This window comes from Neomonachus schauinslandi, chromosome 12 (assembly GCF_002201575.2).
Source record: "Neomonachus schauinslandi chromosome 12, ASM220157v2, whole genome shotgun sequence".
In the NCBI taxonomy this organism is placed as follows: Eukaryota; Metazoa; Chordata; class Mammalia; order Carnivora; family Phocidae; genus Neomonachus; species Neomonachus schauinslandi.
Window position 1 is genome coordinate 17,986,006 of NC_058414.1, and position 9,104 is coordinate 17,995,109.

At 40.6% G+C, this 9,104-nt stretch overlaps 1 pseudogene; it reads left to right on the plus strand.

Moving 5' to 3' along the window:
- The first annotated feature begins 5,219 nt into the window (after positions 1-5,219).
- On the plus strand, positions 5,220-7,611 carry LOC110574290 (annotated as a pseudogene).
- Positions 7,612-9,104: the final 1,493 nt, after the last annotated feature.

The following is a 9,104-nucleotide window of genomic DNA, read 5'->3' on the forward strand; positions in this document are numbered from 1 at the left end:
TGGAGATTATACTTGGAGCACATGCTCAGGATTTGAAAAGCTGTTCTGGGAGAGGAGGATCGTGCTCATCCTAACTGAGGGACACCAGAGCCTTACTCCTCCTCCAAGCCATCTTCAATGGTTATTGGCTGGTTATTAATATGTGGCTATCAAGAAAAGAGTTGGGTGGGTGAATACATTTGGGAAATGCTACAAAGGCAGTCCGCCTCTGAGATTCACAAGGCACTTTAGCATACAAGATTCTGAGAAAATCCTCTCATAAGGAAATCTTTGTCAGAGTTTATTTACCATACTTACTGTATACTACAATCCTCTCTTTCATTTCCCCATATAATGCCTACTAGCATCTCATACACAGAACATTGGGAAAAGCTGCCCTACGAAACCAAACTGGGCTGGTTTTCAGAAATTACCAGGTGGTAGATTGGGATACAGTATATAATATCTCCTACCATTCAGGCCAGCCAAAGACAATGAGCTGTCTTGTGCGGTCAGGAGTGCTGTGCCACTGAGCTTGTTCAAAATGGGCCAGATGCTGTGAAAAGTCATGTATCAGGCCTGAGATTCTGGGTTCTGTGATCACTGGCAGGAAAAAGAAGGAATGTCCATATTGAAGTTTCCATGCTCATTTGGTCTTCCATCTGGAATCAGGGATCTCCACTTCCTCACCATTCTTGTGTTCCAATTACACTTACAGCATTATAATTATTTATAAACATGTCTGTCCCTCTAGACGATGACTCAGTCTGCAGAACACAGTCTACCTGCTCCTCAGTTAGGCAATGGAAACGATAATCGTACTTATACCATAAAGGTACTGTAAATATTAAAAAGTTCTTTCATGTAAGTCACTTTCAACTGTGTCTGGCACGGCTCAAAAGATCTAGCAAAGATTTTTGTAATTCTATATGTTGGGGCAAGAGCAACTTTGAGAACTCCTACACTAGACATTAAATTCTTTGAGATCACCGTCTATTTTCTATCACTTATTACAATCCTAGATATATAGGAGGCATTTAATAAAGCCATTGATAGGTGGAGGAAAGGAAGGAGGGAGGTCTTGTCTCCATTTCAGTAGCTCTTGGTGTCTCCGTGGGCTTGGCCCATCAACCTCTCTCTCCAAGCCCACTGCACAATTTTAAGTCTTCCATAAGGGGCACCTCTCCCCTTCCCTTTTCTAAGGGGCTCCGTAATTTTAGACCAAGATTTCTCAATTTTTTCCATTGAAGCACCCCGTTCCATGCAGGAGAATGGTCAGAATCTCCCTTGCCTTCCAGAGTCTGAGGGCACGGCCTAAGGTAATCCAAGCTCAGTATTTTTCCCAAGTCTGATTTTTATCTTAAAATTGAAGAAAATTTACAGTTTATACCATAATATGTCTGTGTGCTTTTAAACAATGTTTTAAAATTTCACCAACAGGTAAAATTGATGTTCTACAATATGTTGCGTTCATCCTGTAGCTTCCAGCCCCTCTGACACTCTGAGGTGTACCTTCAAGAGATACACAGCCCTCCAGTTCCAGAAATCTAAAACTTCTCTTCACCCAAATCCACTTGCTCTATTTTGTTTGTTCTGTATGTAGACTTATACTCTGGAATTCGAAGTTTCAGATCCATTTTTGTTTCTGCCAATAATAAATCTCTAGCAACATTCTGGAAGGCAAGGAGTTTGTCACATTTATTGACGTATTTGCTTTGAGGCATAAATGGAGAAGACACAGACATGAAGTCTAAGGATATTCTGTCTGACAAAGAAAAATGACCATTTAAACAACTTTTAAAGTAGCAGTTTTCAATTTAAATACCACTACCCCTGAAGACCAATTAGCATAAAAAGTGTTCAGAGGCTTTTAAAGAACATATTACAGGGTGCCTGGGTGGCTCAGTTGGTTAAGCGACTGCCTTCGGCTCAGGTCATGATCCTGGAGTCCCTGGATCGAGTCCCGCATCGGGCTCCCTGCTCGGCGGGGAGTCTGCTTCTCCCTCTGACCCTAACCCCTCTCATGTACTCTCTCTCTCTCATTCTCGCTCTCTCAAATAAGTAAATAAATCTTTAAAAAAAAAAAAAGAAAGAAAGAAAGAACATATTACATAGAATAGAAATGCTGGAAATCTAATTGGCTCAAAAGAATTTTTTTAACTCACAAAAATGTTATAATTTCAAAATATAGGCCATGACTTCATCCTGCTAAGTGCTTTCTGTTTCCAAGCTTATCTGAAAAGTTTCTAATTAGCTGTACTGTTTCACTTACCAACCCCTCGGGCCCAATCCTTTCATCTACCCAGAGTTCCTTCTGCGACGGACTTCCTACTTGAGAAGCAGGATTTCACTTGCAAGTACTGAATTAGAAAGCCAGGGCCTAAAGAAATGTTAGACTTAATAAGAGAATATAGAAAGTAATATTTTAGGGGCGCCTGGGTGGCACGGTCTGTTAAGCATCCATTCTTGATTTCAGCTCAGGTCACGATCTCAGGGTTGTGAGATCAAGCCCCACATTGGGCTCTGTGCTCAGCGTGGAGTCTGCTTGAGATTCTGTCTCTCCCTCTTCCTCTGCCCATCTCCCCACTCGTGTGTGCTTTTTCTCAAATAAGTAAATAAAACTTTTTAAAAAATTTTTAAAGAAAAAGATTGTAGCTAGACTTTCTGACCCTCTCTCATCTGGAATATAAATAGCATTGCCCCCTTCTCACCCCACAGGAAGGGTTGGGCTCTCCAAATCCCCACCCCAAGCCCAGTCCCAAGACCCCAGCTGAGTCAAAGCCTAAGGCCCCCATTCAGCCAGAAGGGAAGATGGTAGGAAGACCCTCCATCTGAAGTTGAATACAAGGAGTAATTTTCCCCAGTATTTCATCAAGGCCTTGACTTTACTGACAGAATCTGGGAACTTCTGCTTCTCACCAAGATGGAGTGACAGGGAATGTATTTATTCTCACTCTAGAAACAACTTAAAATATATATATATATATATATAAATAAATAAATATATATATATATATATATTTCATATATATATATATATATATATATATGAAACTCTGGTTTACAAGACACTGGACACCAGGCAACAAAGAAACTCCTTTAATGAGGAAATGAACAGAAATGAACCCAGGCAAGCCTGATGGATTCTGAGTCAAAGAAACACAGTTGAAAGGCCAAGAAGACCACAGTAGCTGGGACGCCTGTGATCTGCACGCAGGGCAGGGCACCCTAAGGACAGAACTGCACAGAGAAAGACGGAGAGAGTGAGCACGTGCTCCAGAGATCTGCAGAGGGCGCCCCCCCCAGAGCACTCAGCAGAGTACTGATCAGAGTATGCGTGGGAGAACTGCCTGTAGGGTCAGAGGGAGCAGTGCCTGGCACACACACAGACCCAGGATTAGTGCCTGTTTCCTGCCAACCAGACCAGAATACATGATAATTCACAGGCTGCGTGGCAGATACTCAAAAGTAGTGAGGAATAATTAACCCTAAACTAAAGACAGTTCTAGCTCTGCCTAACAATCTTAAAGGCAAGTCCTGAAAGGATCCAACTGTTCCAAGTAAATTAACTGCATCCCAGAACAAAGTTCAGGAATATTTATAAGAATATATAAATATCCAGTATCCAACAAGGTAAAGCTTATAATAGCCCATCAAAAGTCACTAGACACACAAAGAAGCAGAAAACTACAATCCATTATAAGGAGAAAAAACAATCAGTTGAAGCAAACCCAGAATGGATACACTTGCTATAACTGCAGAGAAGTAGTTTACAACAGTTACCATACCTATATTGCAATGTTCAGAAAGCTGGAGGACATACTGAATATGCTAAAGGAGAGACATGAAGATATTTTTTTTTAAGATTTTTTTATTTATTCATTTGAGACACAGAGATACAGAGACAGAGAGAGAGCATGAGCAGGGAGAGAGGCAGAGGGAGAGGGAGAAGCAGGCTCCTCACTGAGCCAGGAGCCCGATGTGGGGCTCGATCCCAGGACCCTGGGATCATGACCTGAGCCGAAGGCAGACGGTTAACCGACTGAGCCACCCAGGCGCCCCGACATGAAGATATTTTTAAAAGACTCAACTTCCAGAGATTAAAATTACAACATCTGTGATAAAAAAAAAAAATACATTAGATGTGATTTAAAGCAGATTAAACATTACAGAAAAAAAAATTAGTGTATTTAAAACCATACCAGAAGAAGCTATTCAAAATAAAACGGAGAATAAAGACTCAAACATAAATGAACAGAGCATCATTAAACTATGGGAAAACATCAAGGAGCCTAATATACATATAATTAAAGTCTCCAAAGGAGACCAAAAAGAGGGAGAAACAGAAAAATGTGTGAATAAATCATACCTGCAATTTTTCAAATTTTCCAAATTTCTTAATTTTTCAAAACTCCAAGTTCAACAAACTTCTGCACAAACATGAGACACATAAATAAAACTATACCAAGGCACATTGTATATCAAATTTCTGAAAGCCAGTGTTAAAGGAAAAATCTTAAAACCAGATAGAGAAAAAAGACAACTTACATTCAGAGGAACAAAGATAAGCATGAATTTTTTTTGTAAGAAACAATAAAGGAGGTTAACAGCAAAGCAACGTCTTTAAAGTACTGAAAGAAAAAAACATTCTATACCCCATAAGAATCTCTTTTAAGAATATAAGTGAAATAGACATTGAGACATAGAAAAGGGATAAAGGAAGTCCTTCAGGAAGGTAAGAATGAGGAAGGGAAGAAATGGAAAGGAAATGATGCCACTTGGAAATGTGAATCCACAGTAAAGAGTGAACACCATGGGAAATGGTAAATATGTTGGTAAGATTTTTTTTTTTTTTTTTTTTTTTTGCTGCTGGCCCGGTAAGGAGTTTACGTGGTGGGCTTGGGAGTTTGGATTCCTTTTACATTCCTACGCAGACCCTGAAGGCCTTTGGCCAAATAAATTATGTGCGTTTTAGAGGATCTGAGTTGTATAGAGTAGAGTGAAGGAGGGCAAGACTGGAACAGGCCAGTGAGGCAGCTGCAGAGAAGAGATGGAAGGTTGGACCTGAGGCCATAGCACTGACAGTGGAGATGAAGAGAAGTCAGAGGGGAGCCTGCTCACCGAGACCACGTGCTTCATCTTGATTCTGCAGCATTCCAAACTGTGGCATCCTTGGGGTTCTCTTAACTGCTGCAGAAGATTTAAGATCAGCTGATGTTCACAAGGAATAGAGTCACATGATGTATGAAGGGAAACATACACTTTTCTAAGGTTGACAATAAGCCTTTGTGTTCATATAGCTCCAAACTGTGCAGGCAAGGGCGATCAAATGGGCACGCTTTCTGTATCAGACATGTTCTGGAGGACAAGACTTCCCCCTGCAAGCAATGTTAATATGTGGCCAAGTATAACAGCCAACGGCTGCATCAACCCCATCCCCAAATCAGAGGATCATAGGTACTGCAACAGCCAATTGCAGGTACTTGGTTTTATCCCGAAAAAAGAGAGGAAAAAGAAGAATGATCCTATAGATGAGGTAAAGGTCAGGCACCAGATGGATACCATGGCCTTTAGCCTGACGGTGCCCCCGGTGGCCTTGAAGATGCCCAACGGACTGCATGGAATGTCCCTCTCTCCGCCCGGGGCTAGGGTCCCTCTCCACTACCTGGAAACCGAGTTGGAAGACCCATTCACTTTCAACGAGGAAGATGATGACCTAAAGAAAGGGGCAACTGTGAGAAAGAAGTTGCAGGGCAAGTTGGCCCAGAATCGGCAGCGCCAGGAGAGACAGAGATTTTAGAAGTCCGACAAGAGCACTTTAGTCCCCCTCCTGCGCCTTCACATCAGCAGCCCCCGCCGCAGCTCTCCCACCTGTCACCTTTAGCCACGTCCTTGAAACCTCCAGCGCCATGGCCACCGCCACCGCAGGGTGTAGTCTGCAAGTCCCCTCCACCTCTGAGCACCAGCCTACCCATGCAGGGAGTGGCCCCCCACACACACACTGTAGCACAAGCGAGGCCGCTGCCCCTCTGGCCATCCAGTAGGGCCCCCGCCGCGGAGCCGCCCAGGACTGACCGGGTCCTCATGAAAGCCACAGCCTTCTCTCCACACTTCTCCTGTATAAGTCGCCTGCACAGACTGGTGAAACTGTGCACCCAGAAACAGCAGTTGGACACTGATCTGCTTCCCCATTTAGGTGAGTTCTCTCGTTTCCCAGACTGTAACACAGCGTGCGCTTGCAGGGGAGGCTCAGTGTTCAGACCCGCCGCATCTATGATGCGGGTGGCGGGACCCTGGGACCCAGTGGTCCCGTGTGTTTAGGGAGGCCGGCATCAAGGAAATAGGCTAGTGCAGGGGATAATCCTTGGTGGACAGGATACACAAGTAGGAGTCGGCAAATTTGGAATGCCAGTCACAATTTCTAGTTAGCAGTAGCAGCAGTATTGAAAGGCGGTTGTGTTGGGTTCCCTGCCCCCGAGAGCTCAGCACCTGTGTCTGATGAAGTTTTCGACATGTCTTATCATAGGACTTAGGAATAATGATAGCATTGTTAATATCTGCTGTTAAAAAAAAAAAAAAAAAAAACCTTGTAAAAAAAATTCCCAAAGCGATATCCATTCATGATTTAAAAGTGAAAAAATACAAGTAAAACTTTAATGTAGTGAAATGTCTTTCCTTTATTGCTTCTGAATTTTCTGGCTCAAGAAAATCTCTCTGATCCCAAGTTCATACAGGTATTTTATATTTTCTTATTGATAACTTGATTGTTCTGTGTTTCATTATTTAAACCTTTAATTCATTTGGAATATATTCTTAAATATGGTGTGAGCTGTGATTCTAACTTTAGGAAAAATCATTTGCATGACATGATAGTAATAGAAAAATAGAAAAAGGATAGGAATAGAGGAAGACGAAATCTAAATGGTCCGTAAACCAATGAAAACCTCAGTCCCCATAGCAGGTGTAGAAATGCAAATTAAAATAACAATTACTATCAGATTGGTAAAAATTATATCCAGTGTTGATGAGGCTTCTACATTGCTGGTGAGTAATGTGACAGTATTTACTAATTAAGAGTGCATATATAGCCAGCAAACTCACTTCACCTATGGGTGAAAAAAATATCAGAATGTAAGGATATGTGTTCAAGGATGTTTACTGCAGCCTTGCTTGCAGTATTAAAACTCCTCAACCTTTATAACTAGATGTGCCTATGTTATATTAGCAAGTAGAAAAAAACCCAAAGGTATTGTATTACCCCATTTTTCTAAAAATAAAGTAAATAAACAAGGGGGAAAAAATATGTATTTTTTTTTGCTTACTGTTTAACTCTTTAAAAGACAACTCCCTGTTTAAAATGGATAATATTTCATGACCAAAGGGAGTGGAATTTAACCCCAAGAATGCAAGGTTAATTGAACATTGAAGAATCACTCAACATTTTTAAATATAATTCACCATATTAGCAAATTAAAATGAAAAACCACATCATCATCTCAATAGATGCAGAAGAAACACTTAACAAAATCCAACGTACTTCTGATAAAAACTCTAGGCAAAGTAGAAAGAGAAGGGAACTTTCTTAATCAGATAGAGAGCACCTACGAAAAACCTATCATTAACATCAGATGAGGGGAAAGACTGAATTCACACAGAAATGCAAGGGACATAGAATAGACAAACAGCTTTGGGGAAAAAAAAGAAAATTGAAGGATTAATATCACCTGATTTCAGTGTTTATTATAAAGCTACAGATATCAAGGCAGTGTGATCTTAGTGTAAAGATAGACAAATAGATCAATGGAACACCATAGAGAGTCCAGAAATAGAATCACACATGTGTGGACAGCGGATTTTCGATGAAGGTAAAAAAACAATTCAGAGGAGAAAGGAGGGTCTCCTCAGTAAATTATGCTGAAACAACTGTACACACACACATGCACACACACACAAAGACTTTGATCCATACATCACACATACTCAGAATTAACTCAAACCAGGGGCGCCTGGGAAGCTCAATCAGTTAAGTATTCCAACTCTTGATTTCAGCTCAGGTCATGATCTCAGGGTCATGAGATCAAGCCTGTGTCAGGCTCCCCACTGGGCATGGAGCCTGCTTAAGATTCTCACTCTCCCTCTCAGGAAAAAAAAAAAAGAAAACATAGAAAATGAATCATATCTAAATATAAAACTGAAACTATAAAACTTCTGGAAGGAAACCTAGGAGAACATTTTTGTGACACTGTTAGGTGAAGATTTCTTAGTTATAATACTAAGTGCACAATCTATAAATGGAAAAAATTAATAAACCAGACTTCATTAAAAACAAAAACTTCTCTTTGAAAGATATTTTTTTTTAAAGATTTTATTTATTTACTTATTTGAGAGAGACAGAGAGAGCATGGGGTGGGGCAGGGGGAAGGACACAGAGGGGAGGGAGAAGCTGACTCCCCATTGAGCCGGTCAGATGCTTAACCCACTGAGCCACCCAGGCACCCCTCTTTGAAAGATACTCTTAAGAATGAAAAGACAAACCACAGATTTGGAAAATTATTTACAAATCACATATCTGATAAAGGACTTACCCGCCAGGATATATGATGAACTCCAAAAAACTCAATAACAAGACAACAACAAACCATAAAAAAATGGGCAAAAGATTTGAATGGACACTTCACCAAAGAAGATACAAAGATGGCAAAAAAACACATTTAAAAAAAAAAATGCTTGACATCATTAGGCATGAAACTCAAATTCAAGTCACAATGAAATACCGTTATACACCGACTAGAATTGCTAAAATGTTAAAAAGTAAACTGAGCTTGGTGAGGTGTAAATGAACTACTACTCTCATACACTGAATGCAAAATGGAGCAACTGCTTTAGAAAACAATATGTTAGTTTCTTAAAATGGTAAACATAGTCTGCCATATGACCCAACCATTCTACTCCTAATATTTAGCTAAGAAATGAGAGCAGACATCCATGGCGCATTAAGTGTTCACAGCAGCTCACTGTGTAAGAACCACCACTGTTCATCAGCAATAAAAAGGAATGAGGTATTGATATGCACAGCACTGATGAATCTCAACATAATAATGCTGACTGAAAGAAGTAAAAAAAAC